Below are 27,608 nucleotides of genomic sequence, written 5' to 3'. Positions count from 1 at the left end.
TTACTCAGCAGCCTCCTATGCAGCACCTTGTCAAAGGCCTTTTGGAAGTACAAGTAGATAACATGCATTGGCACTCCTTGGTCTAATCGGATTGTTACCTCCTCAAACATTTCCAGTCCAACAAAAAAGGAATCAATATCATTTGTTTCTGTTGCTCCCGATGTGGTCTCCTCTCCATTGGGGAGACTGGACGCCTCCTAGCAGAGGGCTTTAGGGTACATCTCTGGCACACTCGCACCAATCAACCTCACCGCCCTGTGGCCCAACATTTCAACTCTCCCTCCCACTTAGCAGAGGACATGGAAGTCCTGGGCCTCCCTTACCGCCGCTCCCTCACCACCCGACGCCTGGAGGAAGAACGCCTCATCTTCCACCTCGGAACACTTCAACCTCAGGACATCAATGTGGACTTCACCAGTTTCCTCATTTCACCTTCCCCCACCCCACCCCAGTTCCAAACTTCCAGCTCAGCACTGTCCCCATGACCTGTCCTACCTGCCTATCTTCCTTTCCACCTATCCACTCCACCCTGCTCTCTGACCTATCACCTTCATCCCCACCCCCATTCACCCATTGTACTCTTTGCTACCCCCCCACCTTCCTCTCTGACCTATCACCTCCATCCCTACCCCGACTCACCTATTGTACTCTATGCTACTTTCTCCCCACCCCCACCCTCCTCTCATTTATCTCTCCACCCTGCAGGCACTTTGCCTTTATTCCCGATGAAGGGCTTTTGTCCGAAACGTCAGTTTTCCTGCTCCTCGGATGCTGCCTGAACTGCTGTGCTTTTCCAGCACCACTCTAATCCAGAATCTGGTTTCTAGCATCTGCAGTCATTGTTTTTACCCAACAAAAAAGGAAGAATTGCTGGACTCAGTTTTTGGGAATGAGGTGAGAGAGATACAAGCAAAAGTAAGGTATTAGGTGCTTTCAGTCTAAGAGGGAAAAGTAACAGTCTAAATTTACATTGTAGTGCATGTATGGGAATGTGATAAATAATGCTGGTGAGTTGAAAACACAGATAGCCACGTGGAAATATGATCTTATAGCAATAACATAGAATTGGCCCAAAAAGAGCAGGACTGTGTATTAAATATCCTTGGAAATAAGGTGCTTGTGGGAAAAAAAAGAAAAGGCGTAAAAGGTGGTAGTATTATGGAAATGACTCCAGTACGAGAGAGAAGATGCCCCAGATAGTCAAGGACAGCCTTGATTTGGCTATAAATAAAGTGCAATTGCATTTCTTGTTGTAGTCTATTGGCCAGCAATTTATCTGAAAGATAAAGAGAAACAAAGAATTTACAAGAAATGCAAGAATGATAGAGTCGTTACAATGAGGACGTCCATTATCTAAATATAAACTGGCTAAGTAGTCGAATAATGGCAGAAACTGGCAAAAGGTTGCTAGAGTGTTCAGGAGAATATTTTCTACCGCAATATGTTCCCTGTCCAAGAATAAAGAAGGCATTGCTGGAGTTGTTTCTTGGGAATGAGGTGGACCAAGAAGATCAAGTGTCAGATGGGAAACATTGAGGGAACAATGACCTGTGTGTCATAAAGTTTAGGGTAACTAGGGTAAAGGACACAGAGATCCCCATCAAGTATGCTCTGCCATTCATTGTGATTGTAGCTGATCAAACATTTTTGACCAATTTTTCTGCATTACCCTTCGTTTCAGTGCTAATCAGATATCTATTAACTGCTACTTTAAATATACTCAAAAACTGACCTTTCACAACTCTCCAGGATAGAGTAGTCTGAAGATTCACAACCCCCTGTGTAAAATTAAATCTCCTCATCTCAGTTCTAAACGGCATTTGGTTCTAGGTTCTAGGCTCCCTAACCAGAGGAATCATCTTACCTACATTAACCCTGGGTTAACTGGGTGCGTATTCTCCAGAGTTTTGAAAAATGAAAGATGATCTCACTGAAACCTGTAAGATATCCCTTAAGGTACCTTACATGTTTCGAAGAGATCACCTTTCATTCTTCAAAACGCTAGCCAATATGAACTCAGTTTGCCCAATCTCTCTTCACAGGACAATCCCACCATCCCTGAAACAAGACTGGTGGACCAGTGTTGCATTCCCTCTATAGCAATAATATCTTTCTTGAGGTAACAGCATGACCATAGTTGTCAGATAGCTGAACAGCTTGGGCTGTAAATAAGACAGAGAAAAACCAAGCAGACATGATGAGAAACAGATCTGCAGCAGCCAAAAACTCTTTCAGTTCTCTGCAGTAAGTCACTTTAAACATGAAGAAAACCAGCTTGTCTTTCCTTCAACAGATGCTGCAATTTGCAATTTTAAATAAATAAGTCAGAAACCTTTCATATGTGAAACAGATACCCCATGCCTATTGCAAACCAATGGAAGCATTCAGAAAAGGAGATTCCAGGAGAAATCTCAGATCAGCAAAACCAACCCAACAGATCATAGAGTCAGAGATGTACAGCATGGAAACAGACCCTTCGGTCCAACCTGTCCATGCCGACCAGATATCCCAACCTGCCAGCACCCGGCCCATATCCCTCCAAATTCTTCCTATTCATGTACCCATCCAAATGTCTTTTAAATGTTGCAATTGTACCAGCCTCTACCACTTCCTCTGGCAGCTCATTCCATACACGTACCACCCTCTGCATGAAAAAGTTGCCCCTTAGGTCCCTTTATATCTTTCCCCTCTCCTAAACCTATGTCCTCTAGTTCTGGACGACTCCCCCCCCCCCCCCTCCCCCAGGAAAAAACTTTGTCTATTTATCCTATCCATGCCCCTCATAATTTTGTAAACCTCTATAAAGGTCACCCCTCAGCCTTCAATGCTCCAGGGAAAACAGCCTGTTCAGCGTCTCCCCATAGCTCAAATCCTCCAACCTTGCCAACATCAGTGTAAATCTTTTCTGAACCCTCTCAAGTTTCACAACATCTTTCCAATAGGAAGGAGACCAGAATTACACACAATATTCCAACAGTGGCCTAACCAATGTCCTGTACAGCTGCAACATGACCTCCCAACTCCCGTACTCAATACTCTGACCAATAAAAGAAAGCATACCAAATGCCTTCTTCACTATCTTAACTATCTGTGACTCCATTTTCAAGGAGCTATGAACCTGCACTCCAAGGTCTCTTTGTTCAGCAATACTCCCTAGGACCTTACCATTAAGTGTATAAGTCCTGCTAAGATTTGCTTTCCCAAAATGAAGCACCTCGCATTTATCTGAATTAAACTCTATCTGCCACTTCTCGGCCCATTGGCCCATCTAGTCAAGATCCTGTTGTAATCTGAGGTAACCTTCTTCGCTGTCCACTACACCTCCAATTTTGGTGTCATCTGCAAACTTGCTAACTGTACCTCTTATGCTCGCATCCAAATCATTTATGTAAATGACAAAAAGTAGAGGACCCAGCACCAATCCTTGTGGCACTCCACTGGTCACAGGCCTCCAATCTGAAAAACAACCCTCCACCACCAACATCTTTGAGCCAGTTCTGTATTCAACCTTGTGAACAAAATCTATAGAACTATTTTCCCTCTGTCCATGTGTTGCCCCCCCCCTTTATGTTTGTCTGTCTAATGGAGATGTATATGGTGTTTAGATTTTGAATTTGTCAAGCTTATTCAGCTTAGTTTAATTGTTTACCTGTAGCTAGAACCTAATCACATATCACAGCAATTTCGTGTTAGGTATAGAAACGTGGTCCATACTTTCGATCAAACAAGAAATCAAGTAGTTTGGGGATTACTCTGAAAATTAGCAGGGCTTTATTTCCTTCACACTAGCCCAGTAAGGTGTGAAAACAAGGTTTTATCCCTGTATCGAACATTTTTCAGGACAAAATAAGCCATCTGGCCATAAAACAGTGAATGTCTACCATCTATCACTTACAAACACAGGGAACCTTTGAGAGATACCATAAGACTCTCAAAACAATGACGAAAGACTATTGTAACAAATACACACAGATTGGGACAAGGTATTAGCCTCAGCATTTTCTACCAGAAATTCCCCAAATAAGTATTTTAATCCTTTCAAATTGGTCTATGGCAATGAAATAAGAGTGTTAGATATTGGGTTTCCATTACCACAGTTATCATAAGCAGTCAACCAATTGTAAGCAATTTTCAGATAGTTTAATGAGTTTGCTAACAAGCAGAAGGGTATTGATAATTGGTTAATTTGACAAATAAAAGAATACTTTTCCAGTTCTGAAGCCATTCTGGAGAAAGTGGCGGAGTGTTCGTCACTGACACTTTAGAGTTTTTTAATGGTAACGGTCTTTGTTTTTCAGTAAAACTCCTAGACTACTTCGAAAAGGTATGGCTCAATCCCATGGACCCTCTGTTTTTTCTCTTTTCACCTGCTCCTGTTAATATACCTCACCGATTGGAGCCTTTTCAACCAATGACCACGGATAATTACTCGTGACATTAGGATGACCACTGTTCCCTTGCCCAACTCCATCGAAGACTACACAGGAAATACTAAATATGGAATACCAAAAGAATTCAGTTTTAAAGAGTATTTCCATTTCCAACAAAAGGTGCAATAAAATGGATTAACGAGCCAATGCGAAAACAAAAAGATGATGCCGCTATGTTGGATTATGTGTACATGTTTCTAGAGAGATTCGCAGGATCATATAAAGACATTTAAAAACTTTACAAGCAAAAATAAAAGAATGGGCAGACAATCGTTTGATAATTAGAGCACTTCAATCAGGAGACAAGGTATACAAAAAATACTGGGGGAGTTAGATACTATGTTCTTATATTTACAGAAAAGATAACTATAACATCTAGAAAGGTGTATATGTTGGTGGTTCAGTGAAAATAAAACAATATCCTTTTTTTAAAATATATTTTTATTTAAAAATAGATGTTTTTGATGTTAAAACAAATACAAAACGATACAAAGGAAGAACTAAAAAAAACCCAAACTGCCCTCATATACAAATGTATAAGAAAAATATATATTTAAAAACACCAACTAACTACTTAACTAAATAAATAATAACCAACAACAAACTAATGAATAGTAATAACTCCGCTCAGCCAAACAAAACACTCATATGTTTGCAGTTCCCCCTCCCTGGATACTAAACTTGTAAAGCACAATCATTGCGGCTATATAAAAGCCCTTAATAGTGTGGCAGATAAATCTGTGTCCATGTATTCCAAAAGGGCCACCATGTCTTATCAAAATTCTCAGTCTTGTAGTGTACCAGACTTGAGAGAGAAGTCCAAGGGACTTTCTCCAAAACAATCTTCCGCCAACCTGACAAACCTGGGGAATTTTCAAGTACCCAATTTCTTGCACAGAAAGTGAGGATGTTGAAAAATATTTTATTATGCACATCTACAGGGAACACACTGGACAGGCAAAGAAGAGGAGATCAGGTCCTTCTCTACCCTTACACTCAAAATCCTCTCCATTGCACCCCCAATAGCGCTCCAGTTTGTTTGAAGCCCACCACAGGACCAGGGACAATGGGTAAGACTGCCTGTTGGACACCTTGCAGTTGGAATATGTTTAAATTTTGACAAACAATCCGGAGCCAAGTGGACCCTGTGGAGAATCTTCAACTATAAAGCATTGCAAATTGATATCTTTCTTGCATTTTCCCAAATATCTTCCTATGCCTCTAAGGAGACCTTAACGTCTGAATGCTTTTGGTATTCCATATTTAGTATTTCCTGTGTAACGTGAAATCTCACTGTGTTAGCGTGGTAACCAGCCTTCTCTCAGCATGAAACAAACCTCTAGTATACAAAAACAAAGTAAAGGCTACAAGGGTAACCAAGGTCATGATGTACCAATGGACTGATGTCAAAGATCCATTAGGCACAAATTACCCTGCGGAGTCGATCTAAGGGAGGCACCCCCAATTGCTAACAGAAAGTGTACTCTTAACACTGAGCACCATCCTCCCTATGTCAGATTTGTAAGGATCAGGTAAAAGTATATTTTTTCAGAATAAAATCCCTAACTTGATAAAAAATGAAAGAGGTCCCTGTTAGATAGCTTGTATTTCCGCGCTAACTGATCAAAGGACATCATTGTGTCGCCCTTAAATAGATCACTCTTGCAAGACACACTGCTAGCTGCCCAATGTTTGAATCCTGAATCCATCATCCCCAGTCAAAAATCTGCCATACCCAATATAGGTGTAAGAGATGATGTTTTGCCAACGAAATCTTATGTAATTTTGAATCCACTTCTGGAATCAATATATTAGGATCTCTACGAATGGCTTCTGTCAATAGTTCAAACACCAATGTAAAAAGCGAAAGGGGATAGCCCTGTCAGCTGCCCCTAAAAATATTAAAATAGCTCGATCACACCCCATTGGTGATGGCCGCAGTGAGAAAGTCACTGTAGAGAACCATTTCCCATCTTATAAAGACTTCACCCAAGCCAAACTGCTCCAGAGTATAAAAAAGGTACGGCTACTCAACTCGGTCAAATGCCTTCTCTGCATCTAGAGAAATCACCAGTCCCTGTATTGATTGTTGTTGACATGCTTGAATTACATTAAGCAGCTTCCTAACATTATTGGAGGATGTGCAGCTCTTTACGAAGCTCGTCTGAACCTCTTTAATTACAGAAGGTAACACAGTCTCCAGCTTTAACGCAAGAGTCTTAGAGAGGATTTTAAAGTCCACATTTAAAAGTGACATGGGCCTGTACGAAGCACAGTCCTCCGGGATCTTCCTTTTTTAAGAATAAGCGAAATATTGGCCTCTATCAGACATGGTGGGAGACAACTATGGCTATATGAGTCATTGAACATGTTGAGCATTGGGCCTGACAGTATGTTTATAAAGTCCTTATAGAATTTGCTGTGAAGTCTATCAGGACCGGGCACCTTTTCACTCTGAAGCTGCTTCACAGCTTCCTGCAAGTCTTGCTCTGATCAGGAGGGCATTGGGAAAAGACTCTTGTTTGGGGATCATGCCTGGGAGCCCCAGATTCTTGAACAAAGGACTCCATTGGCTCGCCCTGCTTCACAACCCTCAGATTGGTATAACTCAGAGTAAAGTCTTTGGAATGCCACTTTAATCTTTTTGGAGGCACATATTAGGTTCCCAGACCCTTCCCAAATTGCCATGATGGCTTGAGGGGTGCTCTTTTTCCTGGTGAGATATGCTAACTATTTGTCTGGCCTGTCACCATGCTGATATAACAGTTGCTTTTCAAAAGTAAGCTCCTTCTTTGCTGTCTGCATGAGAATGGAATTCAATGCAGACTGCAGTCCTCTGTCACTTGACCAACGAGAGCCTGTCAAAGTAAGCCTTCTCAGCTGCATTCAACCATGCTTCAAGGATGCTGCTCATCCTTCTGCCTCTTCCTACTGGCAGAGTAGGAAATAACTAACCCCCGGCATAGGCTTTGGCAGTTTTCCAAAGGGCAGATGGGCTATTAACCGAGTCTGAGTTAATGTCTAGGAATGTCCAAAATTCCCTAGAGAAATAATCTACAAATTTATTATCTTTGAGGATAAAGGGATCCATTCACCAGTGCCTCAGATCCATAGTACCATCCTTAATCTTAACCAACAGGTACACTGGAGCATGATCAGAGATGGTAATATAACCAATCATACAAGATGCCACCAAGTTCAGGGTTGCCACAGGGGTCAGAAAAAGAAATCAATCCTGATGTGACATCTGTGTGAATTGGGGAAAGAAAAGTGTAAAATCCATACCTGTAGAACAGAGATGCCTCCTGATGTCCACCAACCCTAACTCCACACACTGATCCACTAATTCTTAGTTTGTATAGAGGGTATCAGGGGACCTTTGAGCAACCTGTATATTGTGGGATCCATGAGACAGTTAAAATCTCCTATAATGATATGCCGAGGCTCGAAACTGACCAATTTAGAGAATGCATCTACCAGAAATTTGAGGGGATGTGCCAGAAGGCAATAAACATTTAAAACACCATATTCTTCCCTGTTTATCAAGGCTTTGAGAATTATAAACCTCCCGTATGCGTCTTTAACACATTCTAGTAACTTAAAATGAGATTCCTCTGAACTAATATAGCCACTCCCCTACTTCTGGTATTAAAAGATGAAGAGTAAACCTGATCAAAGCCATTCTGCTTTCTAAGTCTCAAAATTACCTTCTTCCTTTTAATTGGTGAGCAACTCCCCTTGATGTTCCAGGTACACCATTTGATCAATTCATTAGCCATAACCTTCTGCAGTAACATTTAAATTCCAGAGAGGAGGAACTTGAACCACAAATTGTCAAGCCTTATTGTCACAAGATCCATTGGATATAAAAACTACACAAACTAAAACCACTACAGTTAATAAACCTACAAAGCTATTGAAGATTATTTACAACAGGAACCAAAAAGCAAACAAACATATAAAGTGCCAATGGCTGCAAATGGAGGAATCCACACCCTGCTCAAAGGGGGCAACTACACATCCCAAAACCCAATTTCCCATCCCACTGCCAAGACTGCATCCCAGGTATTTAAATACCTGAACTGGGTATAAACTGTGCATAAGTAGGCACCTAGCCATCCCAACCATTTCCCTCCCTCCTAGCTAGAGCCGCACCGCAAACACAAGCAGAAAAGAAAGAAAGTTCACCATGGAACAGCAATGTAAATAAAGAAGTTTTGAAAAAAAAGGCTAAACACCCCACCCATCCTTTAGTATAACTTAACTTAGAAATTGAAAGTACACATCTCAACCAATGCCGAACATTGGTTTAAACCAGATGATTACCAATAAAAAAAAAGGTAAAGAAAGCCCCAACCGGACTTCCTCTGTTTTTTAAACAAAAAAGAAAAAGGCATACCTAAACTACACTACTACTTATACATACTAAATTGTCCAGATTAAGTTAATTTGTCCACAAAGTCTCTTGCCTTTTCCAACATGTCAAAGAGATGTACGGATCTAAGGTGAACTAAAGTACTGCCGGATACTCAAAGAGTACTGGTTCCCAAGCTCCCTCAGTCTTCTTTTGACACAGTCATAGAATCTTCTTTTCTGGATCACTGCCACTGAGAAGTCCTGGAAGAACACGATCTTAGAGCCCTCATAAATCAGGGCCTTCGGATCCTTCCTCTGGATTCTGGAAGATTCCACGATTCTTTCCTTATCTCCGCACCAAGAGAAAACAAGGGCGTTGACTCAGACCTGAACTCCGCACTGTGACCCGGTGAGCCCTCTCGATCTTCAAAGCTCTCACTTCAGCCTCCAAGTTAAGGAATTTCAGCAACCAGTCATCAATAAATTCTGTTGGCCGTTCACCTTCCTTAACCTCTGGCAAACCGACGACCCGAATATTTTTTCTCCTGCCCCAGTTCTCGAGGTTATCAACTTGGTCACACAAATTACAGATCTGCGTCTCCAGGACTTGGATTCTATCCTTGGAAGAACTGGTATCAGCTTCCACCACTGCGACTCTGTGTTCAACCTCATCCATCCTTTTTTTTCCCAGGTCTCCCAGCTGCTGTTCATGCTTCTGCAGCATGATAGAGATCAGGGCCAGCTTCTCCTCTATCTGCTTACCCAACATCTCGCGAGATTTTATGAGCTCCTTCACCCACTTCTGGTAGGTAATCGAGTCAGAGACTCCTGCGGGCTGGGCCGCGGGCCCGGCCTTGAACGCTCCTCCTCCTTTCTTCAGCATCCCTGGATGGCGAAAACCCAGGTAAGTTGATTTTCTACACTTTCCTGGGACTCCACCACCATTCCAGAGTCCCAGGATAACGCGATGGTCCGGGTTGGGCAGGTTAACAGTTTGTCCCGCTTATGCTGCGGTGCGGAGCTCTGCAACGCAATCCTCCTAGATCGCTGCTATCTTGAATCCCCCACAACATCCTTATTGGTTGAGCCCAGGAAAACAAACTCAAAGGGAAACAGAGATTCAATGTATGTTGGAAAATCACTGAATTGAACCCAATTACGTAGCTGCAGTTCACCAATCATGTTTGTTTCTAAGCTGAATCAATCAACTGCATTCTTTGTTATGCATAGATGCAGTAAAGTATGGAAAATGGATTTCTAACTAATTCCTCAGTTTGAAGATTGTATCAAAAGTTCTGGTAACATCTCATTACTTTCTAAAATTTGTCTGTTGAAGAGGTACTGACTTGCACCAATAATATCAAAAGCTACAGAAATATCCATAGTTATATCAATATTCAGTGATGCAACCTACATTTCCAAAAACTTATGCATCAAATTATGTAGCTAAAGTCTATAGTTGTATAGTATATTTAGATTATATCCTAACAAACGGGAAGCACACATTAGGCAATTAGAGGATGTGTGAAAACAATTGCAGTTAGGTGACTTAGCAATAAATCTAGCCAAAAGTGAATTTACTAAAGAAAGGGTAACGTATTATGATCATGGCATAGGACAATGGCAAATAGCACCAAGAATGGTAAGAGTCAAGTCTTTTATTAAATTCCCCTTACAAGAACTAGATATGAAATCATGAAATTTTTAACAATGTATAGATTTTATCAGAAATTTGTGGCTAATTTCAGCACAACATCTGTACCTTTCACAAGTTTGTTACAGAAAAAGGCAAATGCTCTTTCATCAGAATAACACCAAGGAGCCTTTGAGAAGCTGAACACAATTCTAATAAATGAACTGGCATTGGCCTCCTCTGACTTTGACAAATATTTTGAAATGTTAGGGAACTGGGGGTAGGTGAAGTATTATTGCAAGATAGTGAATTGGGAACAAGTAAGCCAGTGAGGTACTTTTCTAAGAAACTAAACAAATATCAGAGCAAATACTCCAGGAAAAGAAACTTTGGGATTATTTTGACTCCTTGAGAACTTGAAGTCAATGCCTGACCAGGTGATAATAAAATATTAATATATTCTGACCATAATGCAGAATAATGCACTTGATTTCTAGCATACTCTCCCAAGAGTCATTACACTCGTTCCAAATCAACACTGACAATTTACAATTGGCTCTGCAGGAGTTGCAAATTCTGAGTATTCTCCATTTACTAATCTATCAACTGGATAAGTACATGTGAAAGGGGTTGAACATTTTGGCTTTCTAAATCCCACAATCCTAACTCTCTGCACTCTGCCTTCTGCTAACAATGGAAACAGACTCACCTTCAGGAGAGGAGACAGTTTTCTATTCACATGCTCAATCAATCAATCCTCCAGTAACGTGGTAATCCTGAAATTACTGCACAGGGTCCTTAAATTTCCTTCCTAATTCCTTGAAATCTACTTTCAGGACCTCATCCCCCTTCACACCTGTTATCGATTCCATTTGTAGCATGACTTCTGACTGATTCTCATCCCAGAAGGGAAATCCTGCAGCGACTCCATGATGCATTTGACCCCTGCACCGGAAGGAAACACGGATTCTTGAGTTTCATTTATTGCTGCAGAAACACCTGTCTGATTCTTTGACTGTGAAATCCCTTATCACTAGTACTCTTCCATTCTTCTTCCTACACTCTGTACAACTGAGACAGCCTTGGTGCCACTTACTGCACTCTAGCTGCACAACGTGTTCACCAGTTTCTAAAATAGAATGGCAATTAGCAAGCAGGATAAGCTCAGGTATCTCCTGCACCAGCTGGCTGGGTCTCAAAATGCCTTGCAGTCATCCATTTCCACTGTACCTGCATGCTTCTGTATGTACTCCCTATGTATGCTATCTACATAATCCTCTACCTCACAGTGCACAACAGGCACTCCAGCAAATGCTCAAGTTCCAAACCTGGACCTCAAGCTTGTTCCACTCATGACATTTTCTGCAGGTGTGGTTAAATAGAACACATAGTACTGTTTTTAATTCACTCGTAGGCTGGGCCTTCTTGAATTGTTGCAGTCCATTTACTGTATGTACACAAACAATGTCATGAGGAAGGGACTTCCAGAATTTTAACTCAGTCATGCTGAAGGGACAGAGATCTAATTCCAAGTTAGGAGTGGAATGGGGGGCGCGGGGGGGGGGGGGTGGCTCTTGCAGGTGCTGGTGTTTGCACATATTTCCTGTCTTTGTCATTTAAGATATGATTGGTTAATCAGCATTGTCTGAACAGCTTTGGTGGCTTACTGCAGTGCATCTTATTATTGAATGTTGGAGGTGGAGAGAGTGAATGTTTGTAGATGTAGTACCAATTAAGTACGATGCTATGTCCTGGATGGTGTCAAGCTTCAGGAGTGTTGTTGGAGCTGCACTTGCCCAGACTAGTGTGAAGTAGTCCTACATTATGCCTTGTTGATGGAGAAGAGGCTTCGTGGAGTCAGGAGGTGAGTTACTTGCCACAGTGTTACTCACCTCTGACCTGCTCTTGTAGTGACACATTTATGTGCCAAGTCCAGTTGAGTTTCTGGTCAACACACCACCTTGTTCCCTGGCCAGCATCTCTGTCTCAGCCTTGCTGCAGTGCTCTAATAAAGTTCAGCACAAGTTGGAAGAACTGTACCACATTTTCCATTTGAGAATTCTACAGCTTTCTGGATTTTACATCAAGTTCAACAATATTAGAGCTTGAGGCATCTTCTCCCATGTCCTTACACCAAAACCTACACACCAGGTCTTGTTATCCATTGTCAGCCACTAATTGTCCCCATTAGTAGGTATTCATTTTCCCAAGCTGATCATTATCCACTCCTTTGTCCTTTTTTGTGTCACTTGAGCTCTATTTCTACCTATCATTTACTCCTTACACACCACGCCACTTGCACATTAAAAAATAACTTTTTCCTAGCTATCAATTATAAGGGTCACTAGACCTGAAATGTTAACTCTGATTTCTCTCAACAGATGCTGCCAGACCTGCTGAGCTTTTCCAAGAATTTATCTCAGCCTTAAATATACATAAGGATTTTGTCCCCACAGTCATTGGCAGAGTTTCAAACTGTCAACCTTCCGAGAGACAGAATTCCTCATCTCAGTCATAAATTTATTTTGAGACTATGCCCTCTGGTCCAAGACTCCCCCATGGCACTCCCCCGAGGAAACTTCCTTTCAACATTTATCCTGTCAAGTTCCTTAGGAATCCTGTGGTTCCATCAGATCATCTCTCATTCTTATTAGCTCCAGTGAGTAGAGGCCCAAGCTTTTGCTCATAAGTCATTCCCACCATACCAAGCATTGCTCCAGTAAACTTGTTCCGAATTGCCTTCAACGAAATGACATTTTGTCTTAAATAAGGGACTACAACTGCTCACCAGCACCTTATACAAAGGTAGTAAGACTTTCCTACTCCTATAATCCAATTCCCTTGAAATAAGAGCCAACATTCCATTAGCTTTTTTGAATATCTGCTGCACCTGTGTGCTAAATTTCTATTTTGTGCACAAGAATCTTCAAGATCCTTTACATTACAGCTTTCAGCAGTTTCGACATTTAACTAATATCCTGTTCTTTTGCTCTCTCTTCCAAAATGAACAAATTCACATATTCAGTTATTTTGTACAAGTTTCATCTAAGGCTGGAGAAAGGTCAGGAACTGAGTGCCAGTGAGCAAACAGCTAAGCAAGTATTTCTGCATACCACTGTTAATTATCAAGAAGTGATCCAAGGTGTTGAAAATAGGCTGATGGGACAGCTAGTGGCCATGTTGAATTTATCTTTTTTTTTGTATAATCGCGTATACTTGAGCAAGTTTCCATATAGTTGGGTAGACTAGGGGCTTGGCAAGGTAACAGAACCTTCAGGAGTACTATTAGAATATGTCAGGGACAATAGTCTTTGCAGTATCCAGTACCTCCAGCCATTTCTTTATATCACACAGATTGAATTCAATTGACAGAAGACTGGCATCTGTGATGAAGGGAACTTCTGGCGGTGGTTGAGATGGATTATCCACTTGGCATTTCTGGCCGAAGATTTTTGAGAATGCTTTTTCACTTACATGCTGGTTACCCTCACTATTGAGGATGTGGAACCTCCCACTCCAGTGAGTTAATTGTCCACCACCACCATTCATGACTGGATGTGGTAGCACTGCTAAGTTTAAATTTCATCCATTGTTTGTGGAATTGCTTAGCTCTAGCACCTGCTGTGGTATTTGACATGCATTTAAGCCTGGTTTGTAGCTTCATCAGGTTGACCTCATTTTTATGTATATCTGGTGCTGCTCCAAGCATGCCCTTCTGCAGCCTTCACTGGATCATGAATTCTCACATACTGCAGGATGGACACTTCACTTGACCCACCTGACCTGCCATTCAGTAACACTGAAAATAGGTTAGCCCTGGAATAAATAAAAACTTACTAGTTGCTTTACTTCACTTGGAATAATGAAATCTATAGTGTGGAATCAGGCCAATCAGCCCATCTAGTCACAGATGCTCCATAAAAGCATCCAACATCTCTCCTCTTCCCCCAAACCCCCCCCCCCCCCACTACTACCTCATCCCCGTAACCCTCCACCTCCCCCTCCCATAGCCAACCCATCTAGCCTGCATATCCCTAGACACTACAGGCAATTTAAGCATGGTCAATCCATCTAACTGGCACATATTTGGACTATGGGAGGAAACCAGAGCACCCGGAGGAAATCCACAGCCACAAGGAAAGTGTGCAAACTCCACACAGATAGTGGCCTGAGGCTGGGGTTGAACCTGGGTCCCTGACACTGTGCTAACACTGAGCCAAACTATTTTAATTCAGTTTATTTCATTTGACTTTTACTTGATTTAACTTTCACTACTTCTTTATAAATGGTATATTTTTCTAGGTTTAAGCTATTTAAACTTCTTTCTAACAGCAGCTTCTCACCAACCAAAGCACTTGGTTTTCCAATGTCACTCTTGGAATTTTGATCTCTCTCAACCTGGCTACCAAGTAGCTGAGTACAGGGGTCTCCTGTAGCTGTTTCTGTTCCCAAAGCCCTCAGCCTTGTCCTCTCTTTATCAACTGCTTGTATAAAAGTGCCTCCCCAAAAGGCATGGTTGTTTGCAGGAGAAGTTCCTGCACGAGTCTGCCAGTGTCCGAAGTAAGAATAAAAAAACTGGGAGAAGGCCACAGTCAATAGGTTAGGAATATATTTGGCCTAGATAAGTTGTAACATTCGCTCGCAAATCTCTAACAAAACAACAAGTTGTGGTTGTAGGATGATGAGACATTAAGATGAAGCAAAAAAAAGTGTGCTTTTTGGCAAATAAGTTGTAGATCATGCAATTGTAAATAAGGTTGAACTTGGGTTCATGTCACACTACAGGTGACCACCATTGCACTATATGTACACACACACACAGACATGCACAGACACACATGCACACACACACCCACATGCATCCTCTCACAGACTTGGACCACTCTACACTCACACACACACATATACACTCACTTTCACACACTCACAACCCACCACCCCAGACACACACACACGCATCCTCTCACAGACTTAGACCACTCTACACTCACGCACATATACACTCTCTCTCACAGACACTCAGACACACACCTACAGACATTCTCACACATGCACCCCCTCACAGACTTAAGACACTTTACACCAGGGGTGGGGAACCTCCGGCCTTCTAGGCCATTGTGTGTGGCCTTTTGAATGAATCCAAATTTTGCAGAACAAAATCTTTTATTAATGTTTTTTTCATCCTTTATTATTTTTATTTTGATCTTAAAATGAATGTATTTAAAATACCAGAGAGTAAAAGAAAATTCAACAAAATAATCCTCACAGACTGACCGCCACAATTAAAAAAATGTGAATTTTGAAGAATAGATTATTTAAGTTTTTGGATGTGGCCTTATTAGATTACAACTAACATAATATGGCCTTCCAACATGAAAAGGTTCCCCACCTCTGTCTACACTCACATACACACATGTATACACTCTGTCACACTTTCCCCAACCCAGACAGAGACACACACACACACAAAGACCCACATACACACATATACATACACATTTGTGGGGCGAATTTGTACTTGCAGAGTTACATTGTACTTTGCTCAAAAACTGCATGAATTCATGCAAGACTCTGTTCTCTCACTTTTTAGATTAGAATCAGTCTAAACATTATGGCACAGACAGAGAACTAACACCTTCAACATGTTGTCTAGCTAACAACAATTGTTACAGTTAACCTGAATATGCAACTTTTTAAAAAAAGTTTTGTGATTTACACATGAAAGAAGTGAAACTATCATGATATTTGAACAGATGAAAGACTCCACAAACCAAGGTATTTTTCAAATGTATAATGTCAGTTACATCACACTGTAAACTTTTGCTATAAATTCTGTTACTTATAATTGTCCTCCTGATGAAGGAACGGCGCTCCAAAAGCTAGTGCTTCCAATTATACCTGTTGGACTATAAACTGATTTTGTGTGATTTTTAACTTTTTTTTTTGAAGAGTGCAGTTTCCAAACTTCACTAGAAAATGAAGAAACTAATTACAAGATTTTATTTTTGAGGTAAAAGGTTTAAGCTATTTACTGAGAAAAACATAAGAACGCGCCAACCATGCACACAAACACCAACGATCAGTTTAAAAAAGGAACTTCTTTTGTGTACAGACAGGGAAAATAAAGATTAAGCTGCTAAATGGTCTTCACAGTCCTTGAGGCATTAAATTCTTAACCAGAGACCACAATTTTTTAATGGTTGACTTATATCTTCAACAGTAGTGAATCTATAGATATCTTTCACAACCGTGACATTGGCCATAATATGTAATCTTCCTTAAGTCTTCAGTGTCAGTTACAAACATTATATCCCTGTACCAAATGATTATAAAGCCCCGTTTAAAATCAGCTTAAGCTTCCCCACCACTGAGATTTAGAAATGGTAATTTGAAACAAAATTAACCACTTAAGCAAATGGAGTTTAATTAAGAAATCCATGCTGACTTTTCTTAAGGGCAAATTATGTTCACTAGCTTGCTACAAACAAGGTCGATATGGGCAATGGTATTGATATGTACATCATTTCAAACAAAAAAAATGCACTGCAAATTTATGAACAAAATTAGAGGTCAGGAATAAATGGCACTGGAACAGGGATAGGAAATTTGGTGAGTGGCAGCAAACTGTCTAGAGGAAGGTTGACAGTGAAATTTCCCAGGAATTGGTATTAAGACTATTGCTCTTTTTGATTTTCATTAACAACCTGTACCTGGCCCAATTTCAAAATTTGCCGATGATTTTAAGCTTGGAAGCATTGTGAACCATGACGTGGTTATTGCACAAGTCCAAAAGGACAGACAGGTTGGTAGGATGGGCAGATAAATGGCAAATGAAATTTGTTGCAGAGAAGTTTGAAGTTATTCATTTTAGTAGAAAAAGTACTGAATGACATAGAAACTAAAAAGAGTTGTCATGGAGAAATCAGAGAGATGTATTGAATTACTTCCTGGTCCTTCTATGAGTAAATACAATTTTTTTTACTAAACCTTGTTTTTCTGTTTTGAAATTGGAATTGATGTTTCCTGAAACCTAGTTTGTGAAATCCAAAGTAAAAGTAATTCATGGAAAACAGTTTAGGGTTAAAACAAAGCAGGGGAGAAAAATATTTTTCAACACATACACAATCATAAAAGGAAGAACAAGAAAAAAATGGAATACTATAATCATAAATAACTTTAAAAAGGCATTAAGTCATCTGAGTTAAATGATTTGGATATACATAAGAGGTATATTATAGTTAGTAAGTTTGCAGATGACGCCGAAATTGGAGATGTAGTGGACAGCAAAGAAGGTTACCTCAGAGTACAGCAGGATCTTTGATCAGAAGGGCGAATGGACCAAGGAGTGGAAGATGAATTTTAATTTAGATAAATGTGAGGTGCTGCATTTTGCAAAGGCAAATCAGGTCAGGACCTGTACACTTAATGGTAACGTCCTAGGGAGTGTTGCTGAACAAAGACACATTGGAGTGCAGATTCATAGTTCCTTGAACGTGGTGTCAAAAGTAGATAGGATAGTGAGGGAGGTGTTTGGTATGCTTGCCTCTATTCGTCAGAGTATTGATTAAAGAGGTTGGGAGGTCATGTTGCAGCTGTACAGGGCATTGGTTTGGCAAAATTTTGGAATATTGTGTGTAATTCTGGTCTCCCTCCTATTGAAGGGATGTTGTGAAACTTGAAAGGTTTCAGAAAAGATTTACAAGTATGTTGCCAGGGTGGGAGGGTTTGAACTATTGGGAGAGCATGAATAGGCTGGGTCTGTTTCCCTGGAGCATTGGAGGCTGAGGGGTGACCTTACAGGGGTTTATAAAATCATGAGGGTCATAGATCAGGTAAATAGACAAGATCTTTTCTTTGGGATTGGAGAATCCAGAATTGGAGGGCATTGGTTTAAAGTGAGAGGGGAAAAGATTTAAAATGGACCAAAGGAGCAATTTTTTCACACAGAGGGTGGTATGTGTATGGAATTAGCTGCCAGAGAAAATGGTGGCGGCTGGTACAATTACAATATTTAAATGGCATCTGGATAGGTATGTGAATAGGAAGGGTTTGGAGGAATATGGGCCAAGTACTGGCAAGTGGGACTAGATTAGGTTAGGATATCTGGTCAGCATGGACAAGTTGGACCAAAGGGTCTGTGTCCATGCTGTACATCTTTACGACTCTAATTAAGAGTCCAGTAAGTTAATGTCCAGTGCCTGATTGAGGAATTGCTTTCTGTAGGAATGTGGATACACAGTACTGTAGATAGATCATTGACAGCATTGTAATATGATCCATGTAGACTGGATTAGTTCACTTTTCAGGAAAATAATGTCCTTCATGGAGGTCAAGCTTGAAGAGGTTAAGACACAAAGGCAGTTTTAACTTGAGCCAGAAGCTGCTTGTTGACCTGTTTTGATGTTAAAAGCAGAGTAAGATAAGAACTTAGAATTGTATAATTAAAAAAGTTATTCAAAGAGAAGTAAACCTCCAGTCATGTGACAGGGTTTGTGGATGAGAGTTTCATAACCTGAAGAGGCAGCTTGGTTGTCTCTGGTTGAAGCCATCGTTTGTATGGGAGATAACGGCGAGGCCATTAGTACCTGAGGCCATCAGGCCTAACAGGGACAAATGATTCTCCTTTTGTTATCAATTCAAGTTTGGAAAGGGAATAACTGTGCTCTCATCATCCCACCATGTTTGTGGTGCTCCAGCAATTATAGATGTGAAACTCCACAAGAGAGTGTTAGATAAACTCTGTCCACTGGGAATTTCTAAACCTTATCCAACTTGCATATTATGAGACTGAGTCATTTTGAATTCATGCAAGAGTTCATTTGAAAATAAACAAGGAGAGAGTGAGAACTGCAGATGCTGGAGATAAGAGTGTGCTGGATAAGCACAGCCAGTCAGGCAGCATCAGAGGAGCAGGAGAGTTGATGTTTCAAGCTTCCTGATTAAGAGCTGCTTGAAACATCGACTCTCCTGCTCCTCGGATATTGCCTGACTAACTGTGCTTTGCCAACACCACAATCTTTGATTTAAAAGTAAACAAGCAAAATTTTTATTTCATGAGGACATCACTGGCTGGGCCAGCATTTATTGCCCATCCCTAGCTGCCCTTGAGAAAGTGGCAGTAAGCTTCCTTCTTGAACCAGTGCAGTCCGTTTAGTGTAGGTACACCAATGCTGTTAGGGAGAAAAGTTAAAGGATTTCTTTTAGCTTTGCGGGCATAACAGAGTCATATCGCACGTAAACAGATTCTTTGGTCTAACACATGTTTAAATCTAAATGTGGTGCAGGGACCTAAACATGTATGTGCATAGATAACTGAACAGATTAAGAGAGGCCTAGAGTGGTTAATAAAGGATATGTCATCCTATACTTTATCAAAAGGAGTATAAAGGAGAAAAGCAATGAAGTTATCTGCATATAACACTGATCCAATCACATATTGCAGAAAGGCACAAAAGGAATTTAAAATGGTGCAGAAAGGCTTCATGCAAACTGCTTCAGAAATTAGAAAAATTGGCACTTATCAAGATTGGATAAGTTAAGGCCATTTTCCTTGGAGGAAAGTTGAGAAGAAGTCTGATCGAGATACTCAAAATCACGAACGATCTAAACAGTTGGATACGTGGAAACTGTTCACATTGATGGAAAGATATGAACTAGAAGACACAAATGTCAAGCTACTTGGCAAAAGAAGTTGGCTGAATGAAGAAATATGTGTTCACTTGAGTGGCTGGTATCTGTATTGGAAAGTGCTCAATAATGGGAGAGAGGCAGGATCAACTGAGACTTTTAAAGGGAATTCAATCAATATCTGAAAAAGGAAAGAATGTAGAGCTCCTGGAAACAGACAGGGAAATGATATAGGTGAACTGCACGTTTAATAATCCAGCCTTGTTCTGTAAACATTCTATGATTTTACTGCCAATCATTGAGAAGAAAAACAAATAAAATACATCACGTAAAATGGAGTTTCACATGTTGGTGTGTAACTGTTACAAAAGTGTATTGCCGTGTTTTTAACTGGAAAAGAGAAAAGCCACAGGAAGATATCTAATTGCATGGGAGATGTCAACGAACAGCCTCATGAAAAAAGTTATAATAATATTACTATATTCTATGCCCATTTCACCTCCATTAAAGAGTAACGGTTTTTAAAAAGCTGTGGTAAAATATACATGGGGTGCATGGTTTAGAACACATTAAAAGTTTAACATTGAGATCATCTACTTCAGATTGTCAACATCTACAATGTTTTGTTATGGTACACCACCACAATACATATATACAAATAGGCAAAAGGTGAAATTGGGGAAAGAGTCAGAACTTTTAGTTTATTATCAATATTGTCAAATCTTATGTTTTAATTTTTATTCCTTTAAATGTACAGATGGTTAAATACAAGTTGTTGTTATAAAAATGTAAACCATTAGTGACCAGTCACATGACACTAGTACAATTGAGAAAAGTGAACACAAAGAGAGATGGAGATAAGGGATAAGTCACATTTTTATAGTTGAAGCTTTGCATAAATTGAAGTGGTTTTCCTGAGTTGAGAAATATATTTTCCTGTTCTAACCCGTTATAATAAATGACATTTTAAAACATGTACACAAAATTCTATATTTGTCAACATATAAAATAAAAGCCAAATAAACTATCCTAGAACAAAGAAAACCTGGAAGCATTATTTGTGGGAGCTTATTTTCAACTCCTTTGTTCATGTCTTCATCACAGGGAATCAAAGATTGATATGAATATGTTTCCAATTTTTGTCAATTTTCATTTTACATTTTTAAGATAGAACTGACTTATCTTTTATTAAAGAAATCAGAAAATACTGGAATTATTCAGCAAATCTGGTATCATCTGTGGAGAAAAAAAAGTACTAAAGTTTTAGGTCAATGACTTTTTATCTGAACTCAACTAGAAATGTATTTACTCCAATTCTTCTTTTAAACCAATTGCAAAGCTGAGTGAATTTTATCTTGGCTACTGGCATTTCTCATTTTCCTAGTCAATTGGTCAAATAGGTTCCCACAAATAAGGTAAAATATGAAACAAGGGCACAAAGTACACAAAGATTTTCACAATAGTTAAGAGTAAATATTTGATTTCTACAATCACTGGAAGATACACAGTAGTTAATGTTTTCAAAACCCCTGAGAATCACAATCTAGCCTCGAATAGTACTAGATTGTAAACAGCATATTGAGACAAAAAGTACATATTTATTAGTCATTATTAATTCTAATTCTAACAGCACAGCATAATTATTAGCTTGTACATAGCAAAGACAAGTTGACAATATCAAAGCAGTAGGTTCCATAGTGCTTTTGCTTTCTTTAAAGTGTGTTTATTAAATCTTTGGTATACAGCAAACCTTTTTCTTAAAAGAACTTTATAGCAGATGATAGAATTTTTTTAACTGAATGCTTCAAATGTAGAAATTATTAAAATCAAAAACAATATTTCTAATATTTGATCCTAATGATTACAGTAATAAACTTCTAAGAAACCATTCAAATTCGATTAATGGCATTCCTTCACAGAGTGCAAGAAACCATGCAAGTTTTGGATTTATATTTTGATAGCAATTAAAACATTTCACACATGATTTGATTATACTTAAGATGTAAAATTGCTTAACAGTTTAGATAAATATTTCAAACATAGTTTGATGGAAGTCACATCAATAGACCTTGTTTAGATGTAGTCAGATCTCCAAAAAGCCTTTGGATATCCAAAGATGGGGATTAGCTAAAGATAATTTTTATGGACAACTGGGTATTTATGAATTTGTTGTTTAAAGTGGAATATACAATTATATGTGGACTTTTGTCAACTTATTATGCACAACCTTGATAGTATATCTAAAGTTTATACATATCCTACCTAAAGAAATGGATTTAAAAAACAAAATCTGAGAAAATACTGCCAATACAGAATCTGGAGGGAGAGAGAAAAACATACACATACACAGGTAGTTTGACTGAATCCAATACGTTGGCTGAAGAAGTGATACCCTTTCTCAAGTGTAAGGTCACCTTCTCTTCTGCTCGTCAGGCAGTTAAGAGTACAATGGTGTGTCTTTACTCAGAGTAAGGCCCTCAGGGGACAGAAGTCTTTGCTGACAGGAATTGCTGGCAACCCAATCACTCTGCACACCAACCAGAGAGCCATGGCTGCTGTTCAGAATGCAGCCCAAAGATCAGCAACTCAAAGAAAGGTCAAAGAAAGGGGATTTGTATGGGGTATCATGGGGAGAGGGTCATAGGAATTCCCTTCCCTCAATCCTGTGAGTTTTTAACTTTTTTTTAAACCATACAACCTCTCAACAGTGGCAGTAACAAGCAGCTTGCACTTTACACTCTGGGAAGGACACTTATAGGGAAAGCTATGTGCTGTTGTTTTAATCCCAGCAGTGGTAGGCAGAGGCTGTTAAGTGGTCCTCAATTGTCCACAAGGGTCTCAATTAATATCAAGACGGGAAGGTCAGCCATGGGGTTTCCCACCCAGCACTTAATGCAGTTGGAGGTGGAAAAATATTGGGAATTTTATGCATCTTTCTATTGCTTAATAAAACATGCTTTCCACTTCCTACCTCACCTCCTCTGGGACTGAAGAATTCCATCTTATGTTTCCACTTTAAACCCTTTCTTTGATTCCACCCTGACAGAAAGCACATAGTGAAAGTATCAGCTGGTCTTTGATCCACTTTTGCATTTCCAGCATTTTACGGTTTATTTCGGAATTATAGTACTTACAGTTTTAAAAAATCTTTATAGTTCTCATTAGTGGGTATTAGTCAAAGCTCATGAGTTTAAAATTTTAAAAAAGAATTCTTAGAATAGTTAAAACTTGGCTTTTACAAATATACTCAAGTCCACTTATAAGATTGGACACTAATCATTCCAAATCAGTTAACTAATTTTGCATCTAAGTAATTTGAAGCCAAAAGTCTAATGCAATTATTGTTACTCAAGTGTTGCATTTGTTATTAAATCTTCCACATCTAGTTCTTCTCTTTAGGTACCTGCTAATGTCAACTGAAACCGAAGTGATGCTTCTCTACTATCCCTTAAATACAATTAACTGCCAATATTTTAAGTGTTTAATAATCATCATTATAAGCACAACAAGTGCAGTAAAGTTGTAACAGAAAATAACTGCAACTTTTTGGCAAAATCTTACTTATTTTAATTGGTGAGGTATATTAAACAGCACTTGTAACTCAATATTAAAAATAGATTTCATACAGAAATAAATTAGGATTCATGTATATTCAGAGTCTTGTAACAACATTCAATATAGTATTATAAAGAAGCAAGAAAAAAACAAATTAGGCTGCCTATCACAGTGAGTCAAACTTTAAGAGGACATTTTCCATTTGCAATGTAACTCATATTGCCAATGTAATTCAGGTTACAATTTGTCTAAATGACGATGATGTTATTTGCTTCATGTCATTAAATTAGTATTGCATTTCAGGCAGTAGGTACCAAATTTACTGACAAAAACAAATTGACTACTGATTTCAAACTGAATTTTTGACCCATAGCAGATTGGTATTTTGCAGGTTAGAAATTTTAGGGAGACAAATGTTACATAGGTTTACTACCAAAAATTCATAAAAAGCTGGAAGTGCAAATTAATATTTAAGTTGTCCCAATAAAATATTCCTTTAAACAGATACCCTGACCAGAATAATCCCCTTTAATATTGTATGTGATTTGCAAGTAAATAGTATTTAATTCACCCATTACTGCACAATATCAATTGTAAACTTAATTCTGTAAGACTGATATTCATGATTCCATTCAAAAAATATGGATTATAAAATTGCCGTATCATTTTCTTTGTAAAAATTATGCCCATTTTAAAACAGCTTAAGTGCATGGGATATAATGTACCAACCGTAAAAGGAACTTTGATGCTTTAACCTCTATCAGTCTCTGTTCAACAATTTCCATTGATGCGCAAATCAACAATGTGCAAGATTCAGGATCCCAATGCACTGGGCATTAAGGTCACTTAAATAAAAAGACATAAATAAATAAGCTGTTCCTGTGCTGACTTTGGGGAGTAGAGATTCCTAATTACTGGTGCAAATTACTGTTTTGTTAAAAAAAACCATATACAAGACAATTATGCACCTAAACTCTGAGCAGATTTTTGAAACTGTAGATTACTTGCAATACAATTGATAATTTGCAGAGATTGTTGGCTTTGCTCAAATTTATCAAATGTAAAGGGAACTAATTTATAAATCAATTAAAATATTAAGTGGTTCATATTTTGAAAGCAGGAAAGGACTTTTAATAAAAGCAAAATACCTCCAATAAAAGTATATTTATTTCAAATGTGTTATGAAAACTATATTTAATCAATTATAATTCTTTGGTGCTGTTTGCGATACTCTTAAAAAAAAAGCTAAAAAAGAATACTTGGAGAACCCTAAAATCAATCATTCGACAATATAATTTTAAACTTGGAGCAATTATTCTGAAGGATTCTGTCCAAATGTGAAATGTGAAAAGGAGTCAATGTATATAGTTTACCAAAATGGCCAACGCTCATTCCATCTGACCATTCTGTATTCCAATAAACAATGGCGTATGATTGGTACATATAGTTCTCATAAATCACAGGGTTTAGAGCTGCAAACCAGTTAATTATCCTCAACCCTAAAGCAAGCAACTACACATTTTAAAATGCAAAGAAAAATAAATGCACCAGCTAACAAACTAATATTTCTTTCCTCCCAAACTTGATGGGATGTGATTCCACAAGCACTGGCAACTCTTCAGCAGCCACCCTCCCCCAATCATATCTTTAACTAACAAAAATACATCCAATAAGCATAAACTTTTGCTGTTTTATCTCCCTACCTCATGCTCATGAAATTGTTGTTTGCCCTCCCTGTGCCAATTGAGACCAGGCAACTTAATACAAACATGGATCTTTGGGTCTTCTTGGTCTAGTGCAATAACTGGGTGGTTTAAAAACTGGACTAATCCTTCAAATGGCATTTCTAACAATAGTTTTAAAAAAGTAAGATACTAGTAACTGAAAAAGTTCTGGTTTGAATTGCCGTGCAATGCCATTTACATTAGTCACCTAAATTGACCAAGTTTCTTGATGCACAGATTTGCATAATGTAGATTTTTAATGAGGTAGCTCAAAAAGACGACTAAGTCTTTATGTACAAGCAATACTCGCATTTCTTAAATCACAAGATTTAGTTTGATTACTGGGTCCATACTGCAAAGTAATTTATATGATGCAGCAATTTGCAATTTCCTTTAGTTCACCTGAAACTATGTATACTAATAATTCAAAAAACAATTTTCATTCCTCCTATTTTGGTGGTATTATCTTATGAATCTTTCTGATCCCAAGCCTAGGGTCAGCAAAAGCAAATTGTGCCCCAAATGCCACCCTGGCAAAATTAAGCTTCTGGTGTCAATGACATGGTACCACCTGATGCATACTTTTTCTTAAAGAAGTTGCAGTAGAACATCAGAACATAGCTCTATTCTCATACTGAATTCTTGAATGCTTAAACAAAATATAAATTTTGACCCATGAACATACAGAGCAGGACACATTTGAACATAGCAAAATATCAAAACCAAAGAAGAGTATAAATGAAAGTGCTTATAACACATTGTTATTAAAATAGTTGTAACCAATTGGAGTAACGACAATTTCACTACAAGGGACAACTTGAAATCTAACTTCATTTTGGGAAGGTCTATTATTCAGATGTCAAAACCTCATTTATAAGATTTAAGTGAACTTCCATTGCTATCAAGCTCAACTTAGCCAACTCACATCTTTAAGATTTCTTTTCCATTACTTGAATAGTAAATAATGTTAGCACAATACAGTGAATTAAACTGTGGGCTGTAATGTTTAAAGCTCTTAAAGTAGCAGCAATTACTTTTGGGTTTAAAATTAACAGCTGTTGGCTTTTAAAATAAACTTGAGGCTAAGGCTGACCCTATAATTTGTAAAAGCATCAAATCAAAAATCTGAAGCTTATGTTTCTCAACATTTAATTGGCAGTATACCTGTAGAAAAGGAAGAGATATCTTTTGTGTAAAGCATGGAGTCTGTTATGTCTCCTTCACTTTTTTCAGTCAAACAGTCCACAAGCAGCTAGTTACCAACAGCCAAAATTTCCTCTAATCACTGTTAATATTATGAATGAGTAATGTTCCCTCTAAATAAGTATTTCTCACGAAATTAAAAGAAAGAAATTTCATTAGATATAGCGATCAGAAAATTTTCTACTGTATTTACCATATCATTAACATACAGGAACCACAACAAACCTTCAAGATATGCAGATCAAATCTTTTTTTTTTAAAAACTTTCTGGGGAAGTTAAAATGGTAGAAGTAAATATAATCCAAAGAGATCAGAAAGATTACATCATTAAATAAAAGGTTGAGAGAAACATTAAAAATTGGCCACTAAACTAGAAATTGGATAGTTACTAAATTAAGCTCTGTTCTGGAATAATTGAACTAAACCAATATAACCCTGTTAAACCCAATAGCAGAATCATTTCTAAACATGTTACAGCTACAGTTCTCTAAACATACCAATAGGTGAAGACAGAGGTACGATTTATGCTGATATGTTCTATGTAATTTATTATACCTAATAGCAGAATTAGGTCAAAAATGTCAAAGTTTGTGAGAATGTCAAAATTAGGTCAAAAATGTCAAAAGTGCAGCTAACTGCAAATACAACTAGGCAAAGACTGAGATACAATTTAGTCTACTAATTTATCACTATTTCTGATATGCTGTACAACAAGAAGAAATCAATCTGGCACAGCTTGTCGCCATACAAAAGCAAGAACTACATTTGCCAGCAACAATTGAGTATCCATCATATCCCCAAAAGGCTTAGGTCACTGGGTCAACTACTACAACATATCGATTTTTAAAAAAGCCAATATAACCTCCTTGTGCTATTATCTCTGAACATAAATTATCATTTTATCCCAGTAATGAAAGCTAAGAGTAGCAAAGCTTTATTATGAGGGACAGGAAATTGCATATTTAATAGATTATTTCCGACTGTCATTTGTTATAATGTAAAAAGGTCAAGATCCCAAGGACAGGCAGGTCCTGGCCTCAATGCATTCAGTAAATTCTTTTTACTCACAAATAGAATCTG

The sequence above is a fragment of the Hemiscyllium ocellatum genome, chromosome 28 (assembly GCF_020745735.1).
Source record: "Hemiscyllium ocellatum isolate sHemOce1 chromosome 28, sHemOce1.pat.X.cur, whole genome shotgun sequence".
In the NCBI taxonomy this organism is placed as follows: Eukaryota; Metazoa; Chordata; class Chondrichthyes; order Orectolobiformes; family Hemiscylliidae; genus Hemiscyllium; species Hemiscyllium ocellatum.
This window is presented reverse-complemented; position numbering follows the sequence as displayed.